This window comes from Schistocerca gregaria, chromosome 2, assembly GCF_023897955.1.
Source record: "Schistocerca gregaria isolate iqSchGreg1 chromosome 2, iqSchGreg1.2, whole genome shotgun sequence".
NCBI lineage: Eukaryota > Metazoa > Arthropoda > Insecta > Orthoptera > Acrididae > Schistocerca > Schistocerca gregaria.
In genome coordinates, this window is record NC_064921.1 from 906,557,012 (window position 1) to 906,580,868 (window position 23,857).

Here is a 23,857-nt window from a genome sequence, read left to right on the forward strand (position 1 = left end):
TCGAAACCAAACACGTTCACTGCAGAAGAAGACGTAAAATGACACAAGTTTGGTTTGTCCTCTGTATGTTGCAAGAAGGCAGCACTGTCCTAACATAGAGATACCTTGAGCGGAATAACTACTTTATTTAACATTTGCGGCGCGCAACGGAGGTGTGCCCCGTAGTTTGTAAGTGTCTTGAATGATCACTGAAACTGCAGCTCCGGTATCGAGCTGGAATGGTATCACTTTGCCGTGAATGTCCAAGTCTACAAAATGTTTATCGTCCTGCGGACGACAAAAGCGACTGTCTCGTCCAACGTGAACTGACACTGGTACATAATCACTTGCGACTTGAAGGGAGTTCCGGCGATGTCGACGGACACTATTTTTGGGACGAACACAGTCACTGTTAGAGATAGTGGCACTGGGCGGAGTGGAATGAACTACATGAATTTCCATGGGCGAAGTTTCGCGAGCCTGAGTATCCTTGGTTCGATTCCAATTCCAGCGCGAAGCAAAGGGTCTGGAACGGTTTTGAGCTTCCGATGTGAACTTTTTCTGGCAAACACTCAGAACATGACCTTTTTTATTACAATAAAAGCAAATAGCTTGGCGTGATGGGCAATTCTCACGCGAATGTTTAGTAACACATCGCGGGCATGATTTGATCACTGAATTTGCTTGCTGGCGAGATCCAAGTGGCTGAGGGCATGGCGGCAGCGACGCGGCCGGGTGCGAGGGCTGTTTACTGCTTCGTGCACCTCGCCCGTCTGGTCGGTTAACCTGGCACACTGCTGGCGAAGTTTCAAATGCTTCCTGAGCAAAGTCAAGCGTGTCCTGCCGATCCAATATGTCCATCACTTGTTGAAGGGGGGGATTTAGTAGTTTCAAAATCTGTTCCCTTATAAGAACATCAGAAACGTTCTGTGCAATTGCATCATGTACCATAGTATCAGAATGAGGGGGTCCGCATTGACACTCAAAAGCACAATCCCTAGTAAGGACTTGCAAGGTTGCAACCCACTCCCGATTAGTCTGACCTGCCGTAAGTTTTGTACGGAAGAAGGTATACCTTTTCGCAACTACATTGACTGATTCTTAGAAATATGCATCTAATGCAGACAAAATTTCTTCGTAGGACACAGTTGCTACGTCGCGTTCGGGAAATAATTTGACTATCACACGGTACGTTTGTACCCCGGCGGAGGAAAGGAGAAGAGGCTGCAGCTCGTTACCTTGAATTCTGTAAACGGCGAGATGGAATCCAAATTGGCGTGATCACTCCGTCCAGCTTTCCAGTGCAGCATCAAAAGCTCGAAAAGTGGTTGCAACAGCGTGTTGTGGCTGCGTTAGCGGTGAAGCGGCTGCTGCCGCATCGTTTTGCATCGCACGTTGACCCTGGACGAGCTGTCCAAGGGCATCCAGTAAGGCCTGCGTCTGCTGATTCTGTAAGCGGTAAAATTCTGACAGTACATCTGGAGAATGTGGCGAAGCCATTACACAAGTAAATCAGGGCAATTTAGATAAGAACATTTTTACTCTCGTTGCCAATGTTGTGGTTGGCAGGAGAGCCAACCGTGTTCCTAAAGGAGGCCGAAATGCACCCGTTTTAGCTCACGCAGGCTGGCGTGAGGTTTGGAACATGACAAGGGAATTAGAATTGAGAAAAACGGACGTAGCTGGTGGAATACTTAACTTTAATCCCTTAATGACGAACGTCGCTCTTGACATTACGTGATTTACATTATCAATAGAAACTGATCATGGCGCCTTGCTAGGTCGTAGCAAATAACGTAGCTGAAGGCTATGCTAACAATCGTCTCGGCAAATGAGAGCGTAGAAGTCAGTGAACCATCGCTAGCAAAGTCGGCTGTACAACTGGGGCGAGTACTAGGAAGTGTCTCTAGACCTGCCGTGTGGCGGCGCTCGGTTTGTAATCACTGATAGTGGCGACACGCGGGTCCGACGTATACTAACGGACCGCGGCCGATATAAAGGCTACCACCTAGCAAGTGTGGTGTCTGGCGGTGACACCACACACATCCTTCTGGCAGGAGCCCGGAAACGAGAGACGCAGACGAAGGTCAGTGGCTCTGTGGCACCGAGACCTCGAGGAGACTCAGTGCAGGTAGCGGCTAGCCTGTCCCCGTCTCTAAGCCTTGGTTGCAGGCGGCGGTGCACAGCTTTCTTGTCACCTGGCGTTGATTTGCCGTCGTGTTGGCGCAGCTGGACTCCGAATGAATTGATATGACTCAGACGCGTCTTTATTACATTACTATCCATAACCCAGTAACGTATATCACAGCAACGGTCTTGCCCTTGTGAGGTGGCACTGCACTGTCAGCTTTGGGCATTACTATCACGTAAACTTTGTCTGCTCATGTTATTTGTTCAACAGCATGAGAAACACTGAAAATAAAACGGTGGACTTCACAAAAATATGTTTTCAAAACAACTTCGTCTCGTTTTAAGTACATAAGGCCAACGTCGTAACCACCTCGAATATGTCCGTGCTATTAGCGATTGGGACGGGACGACGGGGGGGAGGGGGCTTGTAAGGCCATAGAGAATAAAATAAAATAAATGCATTTTAATTAACAAATTAAACAATCATTCAATTGTAAATGCCATCCAGAACGTCGTGGGTACAACAAATAAATATTGAGACAGTGGGCGTACGAAGCCGCCCCCGCTCCGCTTCCCTCCCCTACCCCCCACCCCCATTTGTAATGCTCGGGTTGAAAACGTATAGCTTCAACAAGCATGGAAACGTAATGTGTGTGTCCATATAACACCCCTTAGCAACTGTGCCGAATTTTTTTAGATTGCTTTGTAAAGATTGAACTTTTAAGGTCTTTATGTCCGTCTTCAAATACACGCTGTCGGTCGTGAGCCTTAGTTATGTTTGAAATTAAACGTGATGGGGTGGTGATAATCAAAAATGCCATTTAGGCGACGAGGATGCTATTATAAATACCACATTGACTTTAACGAAGTCGTGTAATAATACTACGAGAAATTTGATGTTCGTTGTGCGATGTTGCAGAAAGACTTGGCAGGAATGTAGCTACTGTATATGACTGCAGGCAGTGGTGGTCCCGAAATGGTACGGTACAAGAAGACCGCGTTCCGGACGACCACGTAACACTACCGAGAGGGCGTATGCTCTGGCGCATTGTAGTGCATCTGAAGCAACAACCTGAGCAGGAGATGACGGCAGAGTGACACAGGGAACTGTTAAAAATCGGGTACTTCTAGGACAGCGTTGAGACAGAAATCTTGTAACGTGCGTTCCACTGACCCCAAAGCAGCGCCACGCTCACTGGCTGCACAACTTTACATCTGTCTCGTGATTGGTCCAGTTGTGCCACCATTCATGAAAGGTATTTCAGAGGACGTTTTCCAACAGGATAACGCTCCTCCACACACCGCTGTTGTAACCCAACGAGCTCTACAGAGTGTCGATACTTTACCTCGGCCTTCCCGATCACCATGTCTGCCTACAGTCGAACACACATCATCGGTTTACAACTCCAGCGTCATCCACAAACAGCATTAACCGTCCCGTAGTCAACATTCTAAAGATTACACGCTTATTAACGTACCAGCAGTTTGCATTTGTAATGGATTACCTCGCGCTTACTTAAACCTGTGATTTCGTTATGAATTAAAAAAATTTATTTTTGTATATATATATATATATATATATATATATATATATATATATATATATATATATATATATATATTGCTGTTGCAGCGTTATTCCGTCATTGTGTAACACTGCTGTATTAAGAAGTCAAATGGAAGTAAATAGTATTCATTTTGAGGCAAAGTATAATTGCTCCTTACTAACAGTAGTACCAGATTTTCCAACGATTGTCATAATTACTGCATCACATCGTCAGGAACCCACGACCGAGTATAGCCACGACCGTACATCATCACCTACAGGGAGAGCATCGTCACCTGCAGGGAGATGGAGACACACCCTTAGAAGACGCCAGTATGATACATATGGAATTACGGTGAGAAGGGCCTCATTGTAGTTGATCACCAGTGATAACCATATACGGCAATATGTTTCAAACAAAAGTCACAGCATGTAACTCTAAAGAGACAAATGTATTGCAACCCCTACGGAGTCATCACGAATCAGCATATTTATTTAACCAACATGTGACTATTGCAGTTATAGAGCAACAATACAGACAATTTAGTTGCAGATATATTTAATTAGAATGTTAATTGAGCCTTGCGTCAAGTGAGATAAAAATTTCAACCATCGATGGTAAAGAAGGGATACATACTGTTTCTCTTTTCCTTTTTAGTGATGGGTTGTTTCACTTTAATCCCCCTAAGACACAAGGAGGAACAGGAAGTAGTTCTTAGTATCGAAATGCCATACCTAAACACAGATGTTTTGCAGAACTGCATGTACGAAATCTATATTAGAGACGAGTTGAGCAGAAACTCAGATTGGTTAGGGACGGAACTGCAGCAACACCATATGAGGATTTAAAATCACGTTTACTGGGAGCTACTGAGCAGACTCTTGGAAGTGAAGGAGATAGATGGAAGTATACTGACAGGATGACTAAGGGCTTAACAGAAGGGATTGAAGAACATAAGACTGTTTACGAGAGATGTTTATGCTCTAAATGGTAGGAAGATGGAGATCACAACAATACAATTGTTGAAACATAAAAAGATTGGTTTTCCGAGCTACAGAGAAGTGTGTCAATGTAAAACATTTAGTCGGGTACGACAGAACATCAAAAGTGACAGCTAGTGCTAACATCACAATAGGATCTACATCCAGCATCTCTACGATCTTCTCAATGGGAGAACAGCAGCGTGCAATGCTGCGAAAGGTGGATATACACTGTACTAGTGCCGACATTATGCATGCTCTGTTGCCTGTGTCTATGTGCCTGTGGTTTTGTCAGTGTGATCATGTGATGTATCTGACCCCAGGAATGTGTCAATAAAGTTTCCCCTTCCTGGGACAATGAATTCACGGTGTTCTTATTTCAATTTCCAGGAGTGTATATATATGTATATATATGAATCTGCGATACTTATCATTGGCGTCACCACTCTTTTGACATATGTGAGAATAACTTCACGGAGGGAATAAGCAGAATATCTTTAGAGCCCTTTGTCGCCATTACTGGTAGCTTTAGGAGGTAAGCCCCGTGTGTTCCGATAAAGCTATGTGCTGCTGGTTTGGACTTAATTTTTTCAGTTTAAGTGTTCAGTCTTGGTAATATGTTCTCACTGTATTCTAAGACAGACCTTCGATACTCAACTTTGTCTGAATTGATCTGTTTTTCAGACATATTTGAGTGAACCGTTAAATTTGAGGAATTTATTCACGTTAACGATCTGGTGCTCTGCACAATGGCTTTGACAGAAATCGAGCGACGCCTGTGTACGCTGTGCTTGCTTCAATGGCGCAGCTGTTTCAGAATGTATCTTGGTTTCATCGTGTATAATATTACCCTGTGTCAGGTCTTCATTCTATATAACTTCTTGAAGTGTACCAGAAAAAGTTAAGAGTAACTTTTTATACTGGTTTCAGCTTACATCCATGTCGTAACCGTCTATCTGTATGACACCTTGTACCTCTTATAGTTTTATATGATTTTTAGAATTGTGTGCATGAGGTCTGACCTGAAAAGCATCTCATCTATCTAGAATGTGACTTGGTTTGATAGTGACAGCTATGACCGAAATGGTGGTTTCCTAAAACGTCGTATTTTGCAACCCTACCAACCCCGTCCCCCCCCCCCCCCCCCCCCCTCCCAACACACGCATGAAATCTGAAGGCCACTAAGTTGTGCTGGTATTTACATTAACAATGCCTACTCCATACCTTTTTGGAGAATGGTGAAATTAGTGCGGGTATACCACTAAAGACATACGTAAGGTTTTTGTTTGGATTATTCCACGACGCATAAGATGGAGGATGCAGTCCTGCCTCACATTATGTTTTCAATTACAGTTGCCTTCATCCACTAAATAGGGTCTCATGAGGAAAGAGTCACCTACCAATGAACGATGATCATTAAGTTTTCTTATTTATAGGTAATTAGTTGATAAAAGATGTGGGTGATGTATTTGACACGTTCTCAACAATATAAACAATCAGAGTATACCAGAATTCACACGAACACTGTAGTGTGCTAATTTATGTCAGATAGACAACACGTAATTAATACCTAATTGTGACAGCAACTCCATCAGCACGGCAAGCGACAGGCGCTAGTCTCATTTGCGTAACTTGGTGCAGCAAATGATGATTACGGGCTACGTTAATAGCAGTATAACGCATAATTTGCATATTCTTTTTACATCAGCATACATTATACGGAAGCGACGAGCCACACAAAATAAGAGCTGATGATACGAGGATGTAGATATAACAGGGACAAACACTACCGCACAAGGTGTCGCATAGCTGAAAGTATTGTTTGATATTATTAAATTTTTCCGCAATTGTAGAACCTTTCTGAGATTTCCTGCTTTAGATACGAACATATTGTCTATTATTATCACATGGAGGCGACCGCTCGCAACAAGCCAAAAATTCGTTTTCGAGTCCCGGCATAGCAGGAATTTTCTTGTGTCACCAATAGATAATATATTCTTATCTAATGCAGCTGATGTCAGATACGTTCCTCAGCTACGAACAAATTTCATAAATTCAGTAGAGCTACAATATCATTACGATATGTGTTTTCTTCAGACATTGTAAAAAGATAAGTACTTTTTAATATTGTTCCTTTCTGTTCTGAATAAATTTAAAATAACTGTAAAATTTAAAACTGGCCTTACTACTAAGTCTGTGTACAGTTCCTACACCTGAGACAGTATGACAGTAAATGTCTTGCTAATTAAATGAGGAATTCATCAGAAAGTAGAGGCATTGCGCAGTTAAACATTTCTAGCTGAACGTCTAATAATAGAAAAATTTTACAAGATATACAGGGTGAAAAGTATTTAAACCGACAAACTCTGGGATGTAGTAGGGGACATGAAAATAAATATTTTTCCTCAAATGTCAATTTTTTCCTGTGAGGAGTATTTAAACCGGTGGAGGCCGTATTACGCTCTTCAGTTGTTAGAGGCCGTATTACGATCTTAAGTTGTTTGAGGGTGTATTACGCTCTTCAATTGTATACAACTGCTTTCAACCAGTGTAGTAGTGCATTGTCTCTGTTTACTAATGGAGCGATAGACCTGGATCACGTACACTGATATGGTTTTTGCGTACTACGTAGCGCACCACAACGGACGAGCTGCACAGCGGGTTTATCAGCAACAACATCCTAATCGCCGTATCCCGCACCATACGACCTTTGCTGCTGTGTACCAACGTCTTCATGAGACCGGGTCATTTAGCAGATTACCTGGAAAGGGATGACGTCGCACGGTAAGAACGTTGCAATTGTGGAACCTGTCTTGCAGCATGTGAAACGGGATCCTTCAGTCAGAACTGGTGCAATTGCACGTAACATGGAGACGAATCAGACGAATGTATGAACAGTCCTTCGAGAGCAATTGTTACATCCATTTCACTTTCAGCGTGTCCACAACCTGGAACCAGTTGGTTATCCACCCACAGCACAGTTTTCGCAGTGGTACCTGGAACAGTGCGAAATGCATCCTACATTTCCATCCTCTGTGTTGTTTACCGATGAAGCAACGTTAGGGCGTGATGGAGTCTTCAACATGCACAGTTGTCATGTTTGGAGTGAGGATAACCCACATGCCACAGTTACTAGCGCTCATCAAGTGCCGATCATCGTTAATGTGTGTGTCGATGTTGTTGGGGACTGTTTAATTGGGCCGTATCTGCTACCTAGGCCATTAAATGGCAGGCAGTATTACAATTTTCTCGCCAGAGCATTGCCAGAATTGCTGGAAGACGTTCCGCTCCCTACAAGACAACGCATGTGGTTCCAACATGAAGGGGCGACGGAAAATTTCAGTCGTCGTGTGCGTCGACTCATGGACCGACGGTTCCTAGAAACGTGGATGGGCAGAGGTGATCCGCAGATTTGTCCCCTCTGGATTTTTTGTGTGGGGAGAGATGCGCAACCTTTTTTACGCAACTCCTCTTGCATCAGAAGAGGATCTGGTTGCCCGGATAGTAGTAGCAGTAGGAACAATCCTGGATAGACTCGAGGTATTTGCCTTTGTCAGATAGAACATGATACGACGGTGTAACCTTTGTTTACCTGTCAATGGAGGCATTTTTGAATATCTACTGTAATTGAAAACAGGTTGTGTTAATGCGTTGTCTCTTGGCCATAAAATAATGGAAAAGTGTTTGTTGGTTAAATTAATTTGCCGCCAGAGATATCTTCCTCTAACGGATTAAATACTCCTCATAGGAAAAAATGACATTGGAGAAAAATATTTGTTTTGATGTCCCTACAATATTACAGAGTTTGTCGGTTTAAATAATTTTCACCCTGCATGTTGCTGATGGGATAATTCGTATAATGTCTTTCTAGACGAAAGTAATGCAAAATGTAAAAGTACACTATTATGTTAAACAATGCAAGCAAGCGAAAAGTAATTTATAACTTACACTAAGCAGACTGCAGTTATAAGAGTCGAAGGACATGACAGGATAGAAGTGGATGAGACGGAAGTGACACAGGTTTGTGGCCTATTTTCGATGTTATTCAACGTGTAAATTAAAAAGTAACCAAGGAGAATTTCGGAAAAAACTAAAGCTCAGGGACAAGAATAGTATCTTTGGGAACACTCGGTTACATTGTAATTCTGTCAGAGTATGAGAAATTGAGTAGAAAGAATAGTGTCTCTAAAAGAGATTGTACTTGTAAGCTGAACACCAACAAAACTATAGCAAGAGTAATGTGATGTAGTCTGATTAAATCCGGCTATGCTGAGACAATTAGGTTATGAAATCAGATACTAATGGTGGTAAATGAGATTTACTATTTGGGCAGCAAAGTAACTGATGATGACCGAATTAGGAAGGATACTGCATGCAAGAAGAAAGAGGACTTTGTCAACACTTCCTATAAATTTCACTGTTACAAATATTCAGAATGTATTTGTTTCGAGTCGTCTTGTACAGATGTGAAACGTGGACGATTGACTGTTCAGACAAGAAGAGAATTGAATATAGAGAAATGTAGTACTTAAGAATAATTTGCATGTTTAGATGGGAGCACTGAGTAAATTCTTCTAAAGGAGCAAGATCGTTGATGTGAGACATACACTTTGTAGTAACAACTGTTTCTTACAATAAACGAGCTAAATACAAATACTGAGAATAACGTCAACGAAACTTGAACACAAAAATGTATTGTAAAGCGGGTAAGACTAACAACGACACGATCCTGCGAAGCTGGCCATCTCCCAGTGAGCAGCAGGTGCTCTGATAAAACGATGCTATGAGAAGGAGAACTCATAGGCAGTGTACTGGTTAACATGGTGGCACGCAGGCAGTCAGCTGGTGAGCAGCAAAGTGCCATAACGATGCCGTCCCAAGAGTCGATGAGTTTGTGGCTGGTTTCAGCGAATACTGCGAAGCGGGGCCCTCTGGAAGGCTGGTAGACTCGCAGCGTCGAACGTGGTTCAGGACGAGGGCGGAACGACACCTGGGCGGGCAGTGAAGTGGCAGCCACAGGCGGTGGCCGTAGCGGAGACTGGAGGTGGCTGTTGGATGCTCTCCGCGAGCTGAGCGTTTACTTAAATGTAGGCCTGCGGAAGGAAACATGTGTGGCATCACTTGATCATCTGATCGTACGGACGAAACTTAGTGCCCGAGACTGCAGCGCTGTCCGCTGCGACTTGCATGCCACGTAGTGGCGGCAGTGACGCCCTCGGACACTTGGCGACAGCTGGCGCCTTGAGTGTATGCAGTACTTGGCCACTTCTGTTTAGGCACAACCTCATAGGTGAGGCAGGGACCATACCTGGCCTGCGAAACATAAACGTAAATCTGGTGGCCGAAAAGTGCAGGGGACAGCCCTGCATATCCAAGAAGTAACAGATGAGTTCAAATAGTTGAAATGGCTCTGAGCACTACGGGAATTAACATCTGAGGTCATCAGTCCCCTGGAACTTAGAACTACTTAATCCTTACTAACCTAAGGATATCGCACACATCCAAACCCGAGGCAGAATTCGAACCTGCGACCGTAGCAGTTTCGCGGTTCCAGACTGTAGCGCCTAGAACCGCTCGGCCACACCGGCCGGCAAGTAACAGATGAGGAGATATGAATCGAAATGGGGAAAGAGGAAATGTGGGGCTCAACTTGACAAACAGTAGACTTCGGTTGATAAGAAACAATTTGCGTCATTAAGAAGTCGTCGGTTTAGTAATGTGAGACCAAGTAATGTACGACCAAGTAAGTAGATTAAATTGGGTGGAGGATTCAATAGATATTTGTAGATGGGGAGAATTGCACAGTATAGACCAGCGTGCGTAACTGCATGAAACTAGGCATTGAACTGAAAATTACAACAACCGCAACGAGAATGACAATGAATTATAGTTCTATTATTTGAATTACAAGTGGCAGCAAATGAAGAAACCTTTTCTAACGATACGAGCTTGAACTGAAGGGAACTAAATTGCTTGATCAAAGATGTTGTCTTCATCTGTGACGCAGTAACAGCAAAAAGTAATTGTGAGGTTTCCTTGGCAGAGATGTATGTGTGACCAATGTATTAGTGAAGTTATTTGGTATGCGAATGATTCTATTTACATGTTATATCATTCCAATCAATAAGGTACTCACTGCACACGATTCAGCTCTACAGTCACTTTCATCTTACGCTCCTACCTGGATGGCTTTTCTGGAAGGCTGAAATCGTCTGCTGTTCGTAAGCCTTGTCCTTCAGTAGTAAACCACAGCTTGTATCCCGTACATTTACCTCCAGCGTAAGCCAGAAAAATCACCGTAGCATAATCTTACTATTTGAGCATCAGGTTTTGCTCAAGCAGCATGTAAGTATTCTGACACTTTATTTAATCTATAAGCAATACACATCTTTCATTGTCTGACACTCCCCGCCATCTCAGCATTCCCCGATGATAATCTGATAGTACACTCTCACCGTTTCCGACGTCGATGGTACATCTTCCCCGAAATCATATTACAAAATCGTTCAATAACTCCTATTAGAAAATTGATACCTCTGTTTTATGAAGCCTCCCGATACTTTCTCTACCCCCGTTAAAGAAAAAGCGTTGCTTTTCTTTCGGGGTTAGGTAGAGCTCTGTCGTTTAAGTAGCGGCACAACAAAGAGCTCTGGCTCTTGCAGTCAAGAAGCGCGAATCTCCGCGTCGCAGGGTCTTACCAGTTACATCGTACACTGAGAAGGTTTGAACGAATCCTACAGTTAACTTAAGTTCGGTAACTTACGGATATTTGAAAAAAAGAAACATTTAATGAGTTTGTTGTCCATTAGCTGCTATGATCAGATCACTCGGAAGTACGGTGAAATCTCGAAATTTTGATCGCACCATTACCACCGAAGCATTCATGCGTCCTATGCCATGTTTTACTGCCATACACTATCATTACACAGTGTCTCTCTCGCTCGTCCTTAATTACATGTTTATTTCTTTCATTTAGTACTTGCTGCAGAATCTTTGAACACATTCGCAACCGAGCGAGGAGGCGCAGTGGTTAGCACCCTGGACTCGCATTTGGGACGACGGTTCAATCCCACGTCCTGCCATCCTGATTTAGGTTTTCCGTGATTTCCGTAAATCACTTCAGGCAAATGCCGGGATGGTTCCTTTGAAAGGGCACGGCAAACTTCCTTCCCCATCCTCCCCTAATACGACGAGACCAATAACATCGCTGTTTGGTCTATTCCACCAAATTAATCCATTCCAATCCATATTCGCAATTCGACTATAATAAATTTTCTTCAGACTGAGAAGCTTACGTCCACCAACCAGCACGGTTTTAAAACGCATCGCTTGGGTGAAACTCAGCTTGCCCTTTTACCACACGACATACTGTGAACTATGGATGAAGGGCAACAAATAGATACCATATTTCCATACTCCCTGAAAACGTTTGACGCAGTGCCCCACTGAAAACTGTGGACGAAAGTTGGAGCATATGGAATAGGTTTCAAGATATGTGAGTGGCTCGAAAACTTCTCAAGTTATAGAACCAGGTATGTTGTCCACGTCGGCGAGTGACAAGGGTATTGTCAGGAGGATACAGGGAAGTGTGGTAAGACGATAATACTTTCTACTTACTTTAGCAATATGGCGGACAGGGTGAGTAGCACCCTGGGGCTGTTTGTTGATGAAGCTGTGACATACGGTAACGTGTCGAAGTTGGGTGACTGTAAGAGGGTACAAGACGACTTTGACAAAATTCCTAGTTGTTGTGTTTACTGGCACCTGGCTCTGAATGCATAAAAAGGTAAGTTAATGCGGATGAGTAGGATAAACTAAGCCACAGTTTTCGGACAGAGCATTAGTTGTACCTATAAGACTGCATCCGGTTTTACGTAGCTTGCGCAATCAAATACCAAATTGGGTTTATTACGTACTATACCACAACAGAACACATAGTACTGTCACGGAAAACCGACGTTTAGCACTAGCGTCTGCTACTATTATACCATAACCTCTAAGCTGGATACAGTTCATATAATGAAATTAGCAAATTATTAAAACAATTACAGTATAAAGAAGCAGAGCAGTGTTACCCTCTGAAAGGAATTTAGTTGTTTGGACCGTGATACACCTAACGGAGGTGGTTTATCGGAAGTAAAAGTCAGAATTACGTAAAAATTGAAACAGTAACAACCAATAATTTGCTTATCCTCACTGTCCAAATGATAATAATAACGGTCGCCAGCCTAATTAGGCATTAGAATGAGTAACATTCTTGATCCTGAAAATGAAAGTAAGTAACGTCAATGGGCAAACACAGCCTATACTTTTGTCACTCCAGAGTGCTATGAACTCTGACACCTGCATACGTTCATGGTGAGGTTGGAGCTGACAGAGCACAACAAACTATTAGCATTAATATAACAGATAACAAAATACACTGTTACCATGAGGACTTAAGTCAAACTGAATGGCCTCAATAATGTTATTATTAATAGTGACAGTAGATTCGTAAATTGGACATAGGTTTAATATTACTTTTCATAAAAATTCCTGTTGTTGTTGTTGTGGTCTTCAGTTCTGAGACTGGTTTGATGCAGCTCTCCATGCTACTCTATCCTGGGCAAGCTTCTTCATCTCCCAGTACGTACTGCAACCTACATCCCTCTGAATCTGCTTAGTGTATTCATCTCTTGGTCTCCCTCAACGATTTTTACCCTCCACGCTTCCCTCCAGTGCTACATTGGTGATCCCTTGATGCCTCAGAACATGTCCTACCAACCGATCCATTCTTCTAGTCAAGTTTTGTCACAAACTTCTCTTCTCCCCATTCCTATTCAATACTTCCTCATTAGTTATATGATATACCCATCTAATCATCAGCATTCTTCTGTAGCACCACATTTCGAAAGCTTATATTTGCTTCTTTTCCAAACTAGTCATCGTCCATGTTTCACTTTCGTACACGGCTACGCTCCATGTAAATACTTTCAGAAACGACTTCCTGACACTTAAATCTATTCTCGAAGTTAACAAATCCCTATCTGACATTAAATATGGATATGGTTCACAGCAAATTTAGTTACTGTGCATAGATTAAGTCTCTCACTACTAAGCACCTTTCTATTTAGAATGAAATCTTGACCACTGTGGCAAGGCAAACTAAACACACTTTTAATACACTAGAGAAACAAGTACTTAGTAAGCATGAACATATAACTCTCAGCAGTTGAATTCTGAACAAATTTGAGATATTTGTAAGATCCTTCAACAAACAATATTAATTTTAGCACATTCTATTGCCATATTTATTTTAATATGACTTCAGTAGAGGACACTCGGTAAACACTTTAGCGTTGGAGGGACTCTGAGTGGATACGTGACTGAGGATAAATCACGATAGGTACATGAGTTCAGTCAAATTTTACCTTATATTTGGGTACACTATAACATTCTATGAGCTGATCCTTCACTGTACATTACTTTAGTGTTCCATTACAGTGATTGAGCAATGTGGTGGCTATTGCATGTTGGTAGGTGGATGTGCTTGTAGATTTGCTGGACTCTGTCATTTCTTGGTGGCCATGATAGATTCCAGTTCCAGATTAGTTCCAGCTATTTATCCGTCCATCCGAGGCATTGAAAAGCGTCAGGAAAAGTCTCACCCTTGGAACAAGCCCAATGCACAACTTTTACATAAGCATTTGATAGTTTGGTAGCTCGTCCCAGACTGATTCTTTGTTCGACCTTTTGTACCTAGGCCAACCACAATTTGCGCACGCCACACAGTTCCGTTCCCGAGGGGAACCATAACACCTTTTTCATACAGGATAACTAAGAACCCTAAGTGAAGGTCAGCAGTTTACATAACAGCAACCAAACATATTAAATAAAACATAACATTTGCACATATCGGTAGTACTACACAAAATTATTTAAATAAAATTATTTAATTTTAAAGATAACCAAAGAGATTATATGACAACGACAAAACATATAATTTGCTCATATTGTCCATATTACAGAGGTTAGACTTCCTACACTCTAAAAGACATCAAAGTTTTTACAAAGAAAGGAGTATACAATTTTGTGTTATTGATGCAATCAAACACATTTACAGAAGCTCAACGATGTAACATTAAATAAAAAAGAACGCAAAATAAATCAGTAGAGCATTATAGCTATAGTGTTACAGTACCCTGCATGACACAATCACGTCGTTTAAATATCTGAGCGTATCGTTACAAGGCGATATGAAAGGGAACGAACGTGAGAGAAGTGTGCTATGGAGGATGTATGGTCAACTTCGGTTTATTGGAAAACGTTTAGGAAAGCATAAGCCATCTGTAAAGGAGAGCACACATAGGATACTAGTGCAATCTGTTTTTGAGTACTGCTACAGTGCTTGTAATTGGGATACTCACAGGTTTGAACAACACGCAAGTGTTTCAGAAACGCGTTGGTAACTCAAATGGGAGTCCCTAAATGGGAGGCGACGTTCTTGTCGGGGCACACTACTGAGAAAATTTGGAAAACCAGATTTTCAAGCTGACAGCATAAAGATGCTACTGCTACCAATATACATTTTGCGTAAGGACCACGAAAATAAGATACGGGAAACTAGGACACATGCAGAGGCATACGGTCACTCGCTCCTCCCTCGCTCTACTCCTGAGTGGAACAACAGGAAATGACTGGAGCAGGGCACCCTCCGGTCGCACCGTACGGTGCCTTGCTGCGTATGAGCGTAGATGTAGTTCTAAATCTTGATGTAGATGTTGACGTAACCATGCTAAAACCATTTTATAACCAAAGAAGGACTAGTGTTCTACTAGTCGGGGCGAGGCAGAAATTTTAAAGTTGTAAGGAAGCCATAAATTCTGGAATGGCTCATTTTAAACATAGTGGCCATCATGGAAGCGAAATGGAAAAAAGACAAGGATTTCTGACCAGACGAGTATAGGGGTAAGATTCTATTAGAACAGGAAGGTAGGACGAGAGTGAGTTACTGTGAACAGTTCAGTGATAGAGTCAACCGGACAGCAGCGACGCACGGATGCACGCAAAGACCATAGGATCCTACGCAGTGCCGTAGGGGACCGCACCGCTACTTCCCAGCAAATTAGGGACACTGTTGCTCCTGGGGTATCGGCGAGGACCATTCGCAACCGTCTCCATGAAGCTGGGCTACGGTCCCGCACACCGTTAGGCCGTCTTCCGCTCACGCCCCAACATCGTGCAGCCCGCCTCCAGTGGTGTCGCGACAGGCTTGAATGGAGGGACGAATGGAGACGTGTCGTCTTCAGCGATGAGAGTCGCTTCTGCCTTGGTGCCAATGATGGTCGTATGCGTGTTTGGCGCCGTGCAGGTGAGCGCCACAATCAGGACTGCATACGACCGAGGCACACAGGGCCAACACCCGGCATCATGGTGTGGGGAGCGATCTCCTACACTGGCCGTACACCTCTGGTGATCGTCGAGGGGACACTGAATAGTGCACGGTACATCCAAACCGTCATCGAACCCATCGTTCTACCATTCCCAGACCGGCAAGGGAACTTGCTGTTCCAACAGGACAATGCACGTCCGCATGTATCCCGTGCCACCCAACGTGCTCTAGAAGGTGTAAGTCAACTACCCTGGCCAGCAAGATCTCCGGATCTGTCCCCCATTAACAATGTTTGGACTGGATGAAGCGTCGTCTCAAGCGGTCTGCACGTCCAGCACGAACGCTGGTCCAACTGAGGCGCCAGGTGGAAATGGCATGGCAAGCCGTTCCACAGGACTACATCCAGCATCTCTACGATCGTCTCCATGGGAGAATAGCAGCCTGCATTGCTGCGAAAGGTGGATATACATTGTACTAGTGCCGACATTGTGCATGCTCTGTTACCTGTGTCTATGTGCCTGTAGTTCTGTCAGTGTGATCATGTGATGTATCTGACCCCAGGAATGTGTCAATAAAGTTTCCCCTTCCTGGGACAATGAATTCACGGTGTTCTTATTTCAATTTCCAGGAGTGTACATACCCTTCAAAATGGTGTCTGTAACGAAGATGTGTCCCAAGAAGCTGTCACTGAATTCCTTTTGGCCGAAAACCAGAGGGTAGCAGATATATAAAGCTGCTGCAGAATGACTGTGGAGACTTGGAAGTGAACAAAAGCATGATGAGTCGTCAGGAGAGACGTATATCACCATTGTTATTATGTCGCATAAACCTGCCAGATCTCCCGCGTGCCGGTCGGTCGCACACAGCTGTGACCCCTGCAATACAACCCTCAGGAACCTCAAGATATTATTTCAGCGTATTCGTCGCCACAAAAATACAAACGTATATCGCCTTCTCCATGACAACACAAGTACTCACACAAGTCTGGGAAACTGAGAAGAGCTCACAGAACTTCACTGGACTGTTTCTCCTTATCCAACCTATAGCCCAGATATCGCACCTTTCGACTTCCATCAGCCTGTCCCAATGAAGCACGCATCCCTGGGGAAGCAGTATGTTGTTGATAGGAAGGTTATTGATGCAACAAGCGAGCAGAGTAATACCTTGTGAGCAAAGCAGTCCTCCCAGTGAGGTAGCGTAGGCTCTGGGGCATTATATTTTGTATTGGAATCACAAATAACCCTGCATTCAGAAAAAACAGTGTTGCATTACTTACTGAACGCCTCTCGCAGAAAGGAAGTACAGGGAAACTATGACGTAATAGCTACATGAAAAATATGAAAGAATAGAAAAAGAAATGATTGTCCGAAGAACTGACTCACCATATACAAAATGAAAGCAATCTTCGTTGCAACTAAAATCATGAGAGGTAACATGAAGAGTGCAATGACGAGTCCACTGTTAAACGCAGAAGAGACGGCGGATACACGGGAAGAGTACACCGAAGGCATAGATGAGGGGAGCACTTGTTTGATGACGTTATAGACGCCGTTATAGTAGAAGAAACCGGAGTAAATGGAATCACATGTGGGATCCACTGTTAAGAGTCAGAATTTAAAACAGTTTGGACGACTTAATATCAAATAAGGCAAAAGGTATGGATAACATTCCATTGGAATTTCGAAAATCATTGGAGGACGCGGCAACAAAATGACCAGTAGCTTTCAATATACTACCGTGCTTTCGGGAAAACGTTATCCACGCAATTACAATGATAAAAAGAGCAGACATGTTGGAGAATTATCGCACAATCAGCTTAATAGCTCAGGCGTCCCAATTCCTGACAAGAATAACATACAGAGGAATAGGAAAGAAAATTGAGGACCTGTTATACGATTATGGATTTGGCCTTAGAAATGGTAAAGGCCACAAAAATACAGTTCAGATAATACAGCTCTTAATCGAAGCAATACTGTCGAAAACTGAAGAAACGGCCATTTTATTTTTCGACCTGCGGAAAGCGTTCGACATTGTAAAATGGTGCTAGATGTTCCAAATTCTGAGAAAAATTGGTTAATGCTGTAGGGAAAGACGGGTGATATACAATGTGTACACGACCCAAAGGAGTTCACACATCGACGCCCAAGTCGCCGAAGTGGCGTCAAATCGAAAGACTTGCACCAGGCGAACGGTCTACCCGACGACACATCGAAGAAGCAATGAAGAAAATAAAAGAATGTTCAAGGGTGGGATTGAAATTCGAGGTGAAAGAATGTGAATGATAAGATTCGCTGTTAACGTTAGTGTCCCCAGTGAAAATGAGAATTACAGGACTTGTTGAATGGAATCTACAGTGTATTGTGTAAAGAATATGGACTGAGAATGTAAATAATAGGGACTGACAGTAAAACGAACAAAGGTGGAAGTACTGAGAAATAGCAGAAATGAGAACAGTAAGAAACCTGACAGCAGAAATAATGATCACGATGTAGATGAAGTTGCGGAATTCGGCTACCTAAGCAGCAATGTAACCAATGATTGATAAGACAAAGAGGATATAAAAGTAGACTAGCACCAGCTAAGAGGACCTTCCTGGCCAAGAGAAATCTAATAGTAACAAACATGGCCCTTAATTCGATGAAGAAATTTCAGTGAATGAACGTTAGGAGAACAGTATTGTATGGTAGTGAGACGTGGTTTCTGGGAAAATGAGAACAGAAGAAGATAGAAGCATCTGAGATGTGGTGGTACAGCAGAATATTGAAAATTAGATAGAGTGACTGAGGCGTGGCGGCTTCATTTCATCCTTTCTTTCCCCTTTATTTGCTGGCTCCCTGATAGGAGGAATGAATTACCCTTAGTTTCCTGTATGTAATCTCTGGGGCGGTGTCTTTAACACACGCCGGAGCGTGTGGGGTGGGGAGTCTCTTGGTACGTGGTGAGAGGGCAACACTGTGGTCGGACCTTCGGAGGTGTGGGCCGTTGGCTGTGTTTGTGCGGAGACTGCTTAGTTAGGAGTACGACGTTAGTGGCTGCATCGAAGCTTGCACCACGTTCAGTGAGCTGCAGCTGAATTATCCTCCCTTATGTCCGCCCTGTGCACTTTTGGATGCTGACGTTTTGCATTGAGCTGAGATGTGGAATAATGACTTCTTGATGTCGCAATGGCTGTTATCGCTCACGCTGTGATAAACCCGCCTCTGTTACTCTCGCTGTACGAGTCTCAAAAAAGTTTTCACCTGTAGGATTTATTGTTAACCACAACTGATCTGTCTGAGTCCCATTTATTGGTTCAAATGGCTCTGAGCACTATGGGACTTAACACCTGAGGTCATCAGTCCCCTAGAACATAGAACTACTTAAACTTAACTAACTTAAGGGTATCACACACATCCATGCCCGAGGCAGGATTCGAATATGCAACCGTAGCGGTCGCGCGGTTCCAGAATGAAGCGCCTAGAACCACTCGGCCACAGCATCCGGCGATCCATTTAATGATTAATGCTCGTTCTGCACGTGTAACGTTGGCTACTTGCCGTTATAGGCGCTACTTGTTTTACCTTACTGTTACTGGTTTACTTCACAAGCTGACTGGTACATTAGATCTGATGGTTTCCAAATTAGTGTCATTTTCCTGTGAGGCCGTTTGCTGTTACCCTAGCGTGTAATGGAATTCGATACCCAGTGCTGTTAAATTGATCATAAGCTATGTGGTAAATATTGTGTACTAGGAGGTTATTTTAACGCGCTGGGATATTTTCTTGAATTTGTTGTTTTATCTTGTAATTATTGTAACGAAATTTGTCCAACTAATGTATGCTGCTCAAACTGTATTTTAGATCGTTCTGAAATTAAAGTGCCATGAAAAAGAACCTTACTTCTAAATGCTGGCAATTAAGTACCAACTCACAGAGGTAAGCTTCTGTTTCTCATAGACATTGCAGTTTGGCGCAAACGAGTCTCAGGCTGTGTAGCCTAGGTGACTTATTGACTGTTTTTCTCTTTGAGGTTAAATTGTTTTTGGGAAGGCATTTATTACATAGTAATTTTACCGTTTTATGTTATTAAGCAGTGTTTTCTCTGTGCAATTTTGAGTTACGTTACTGTTTATTACTACAGCAGGTTTGAGGGTTTTTATATCATTACGTTATTAAGACATGGGCGAACTAAATTTTCCTAACTTCTTTCTTGTAGCTTATGTTTCACCTGAGTGGTGTTAGTTAACAGCTGTTAATTTTACGAGTTGTGGGTCCGCTGTATGGTGCGGGGCCCAGGCCGCAGAGACCTGTGGCTGTTACACACTTGCTTGGTGCTTTTCGGGAGTCCTTCTGGCTGCCTGACATTATCTTAGTGTAGCTGATCGGACTAGCAGCGTATTTCTTAAGTTATGTTGGTTTAGCGTGCACTCTAAATTAAAAGCTCTTATGTGAATATTTTCCTCGAAATGTTTTACATCTCTCCTGAAATGGGTAATAATGTTAGATTTATGATTAACCTTAAGAAGTTCTAAATCAAATTATTTCAGCCTGTACGTATTGTGCTAGTATCTGGAACCTTTGAGGTTACTTTCACTATAGGTCAATGTTTGAGATGTTTTTCCAATTATTTTGCCATCACTTCCATACAGTAAGTAAAAGAAAATCTTGATGGATCATGGCTGTTGGCACTTCACTTTCATGGTTGGACTGGTTTGAAAATTGAATGTTTGGACTTGTGATTTGGTGATCAGTAATCGCAGCTGCAGATGTTTATTTCAAAGCCTGGTCTGATTAATACTGAAATTAATTACTTTAAAAATATCCTTTTAGGAGCTGTAAGAGGCGATTCGTTCTTAAAGTTTTGGAAGTGTAATTCTTTCAATTACTCGAAGGCTAAATTGCTTGGTTTAAGAAATATCTTATCTCACTACTTGCAGTTTTTCATTTATTATCGATTTCTTGCTTGTGGCCTTTGATACGTGGCTTACACAGATAATTTGTAAAGAAAAGTAGTTCTGTCGCTCATTCTTTGACATGCTTAATATTGTATTCGATTTGTGTGGGTAATGTGTTCTGTAAATAAATGTGAACTGTCAAAGAAAAAAATGATGCAAATGTCGAGGGTCCACCCTTCCATCTGTCCATTTCCTTTCCCACCTTACTTAAGGGAGGTTCTGTGCAGAAACTGCGAGGAAAAAAATATTTGTGAAACACAGAGAAGAAAAAGGGACAGGATGGTAGAACTTAAGCCAAGATATCAGGTAATAATTTCCATGGTATTAGAGGATGAAAGCTGTAGAGCAATACCGAAAATGGAACACATCCAGGAAATAATAGATGACGTGGTCAAGTGCTACGCAGAGATGAAGAGACTGGTACAGGAGAGGAATGCGTGGTGGACAGCATCAAACCAGTTAGAAGAACGATGATGACTAAACAGAATAATATAAAAGTAATACATTTAAAAAATCACAATATAATGGAGAATGTAGTACCTGGAGGTTGTGTACCTAGGGAAATATTATGTATTCACATCGATGTTTCAATCCAGTAACGGATTTTAGAGTATGCGTTGGGAACCACTGTAGTAAGATTCCGTTATTTTCTACATTTTTTTGCTATTGAGAGACATGAGTTTGCGTTTTGTGCAGAGTTTGTAAATATTACGAGTTCTTCATATTTAAGTGCTGTATAACACACTAAAACGATGTGTAAGATATTATTAATTGTTTAGTTCAGAGTTAATATGGTAAACAAATTTCAGTATATTTTTTAAACTACTCATTTAAGATATGGGAAATTACAGCATAATTAGTTGCCCGTGCAACATTTTTGCTTTGAAATGGAAGAATGTCTAGTATAACTGAAAACGTGATATTTGTGAATACACAGAGTTTGTTTAATTCCCCCATGTTGAATCTGGAAATTTGTTTTAGTAGACAGTCACTTCTATTTCAAGACTTTTTAACTTGTTACTGGCTTTTGATTTCATTTACTTATTAAAGGTGTGCAGAAGATTAATAATGTAAAGATAGGCTATTAAATACGCTACTGAAAAGATTTTCTCTATTGCAACACTTTCAATTGTGAATAGAATATTTACTCATAGGTACATGACAGTTTGTAAATTAGATATATTTTCCACACTTCGAAAATACTAACTTTTCTGGAGTAATATTTCTAGTTGGAGAAAAAGACTGCTACGCACATAGAGTGAAACTACCATTTCAAAACGGCAATAAGAAAATAGAGATTCATACAACTTGAAAATTGAACAATTAATGTTATAAAACAGGTAGACAGGTAAAAATTGACACACATTCTTGGAATGGCATGAGGTGTTACTGAAACAAAGATAAAGGCGAGAAACATGACCAACAGATGGCGCTTCATGTATGGGGTTCATTCAAATGCAACCCGGTCAGTGCGTCTACTTTGCCTTATACGTAAGGTGGCACCAGGTAACTGCCGGTAAGGTGTAGAGAGACTGACGCTTGCGCACCGTTTGCACTGGCATAGCGCCAGTGTGGTCACACAAGTTAGAGTCCGCTACCAAACATGCAGACGAATAAGCAAGAAAAACGAGGAGTGATTCAATTTTTGGCGGCAGAGGGAGTTGGAGGCCGGAAAATGTACCAACGGATGAAGGCTGTGTACGATGAGTACAGTCTGAGTCGTTCAGGCCACCCTTGAGGGGCGTGAGTCATTGGAAGACAATGCTCCCTCTTGACAAGTCATCGCGTCATTACACAAGAAATGGTTGCGGAAGTGAATGCTTTAGTCTTGGACAACAGCAAAATCAACATGGACGAGATCCATCAGTTACTGGGCATTAGCGTGGGCACTGCCCACAGCATAATGCATCAACACTTGCACTTTGGAAAAATCTGTGCGCAGTGGGTTCCCCACCAACTGACTGCCGAACAGCGCAATACTCGACAGGCGCTGTCTTTGCGTCATGTGCAACATTATCATGAGGAGGAATACGGCTTTCTGTCGTGTATTGATACAGGTGACGAGACATGGTGTCACCATTTTGAACTGGAAAGCAAGCGTTAGAGTAAGTAGTGGAAACATGCTACTTCACCACGTCCAAAGAAATCAAGGGCCATGCAGAGCAATTAAGTTAAAGTAAGGTCATGATGTCCTTTTTTTACCACAAGGCCCCACTGTTTGTGGAGTTGCTGGAATGGGGAACCACCATCATTACCTAGCTTTATCAAGCCACTCTACAGAATCTTAGTCTAGCCATCACTGGAGGATCCTCCACCTCCTCTCCCTGGGGGATAGATGTGGAAATGCCGCTGAAGTTGGTGCAGTCTACTTTGTTTCCAAATTTATTCAAGGGGCTGCTCTCCATATGTGGTCCTTCCACCTCCTCTCTGTGGGTGGTAGATGTGGCAACATCTCATTGTTGATGTCATGACCCTCCTCTGTCACTTATCCTCCATTCTGCCACGTCCCCCCTCCCCTTCGCTACCTCTGCTCACCTCTGCTGCTGGAGAGAAAGGATGTAAGGTACTGTCTTGGAAATTGTGTTCATTTATTTATATGTCTACTACTGTACTAGAAGAATTTCCTCAGTTTTTACAGGGAAAATAAACAGACAATTACCCTCCAGTCTGCTGCTTGTAATTCACATGAACACGACTGTTTAAAATTGGTATGACAATAGAACACAACTCTCACATAAGACAGGTCTCATGACATGGAATAGGCGGTAAATTTATGAAGTGTGTTATTTATTTATTTAAACGTTAAATCAATTGATGACATGTTGGTGTTGGATCAAGAGGAGTTTAAAAAGTGTATTGCCCCAAAGCATATATCTATGGACTGCATCCATAGCTTCCTGCACAAGGAATGGATGGA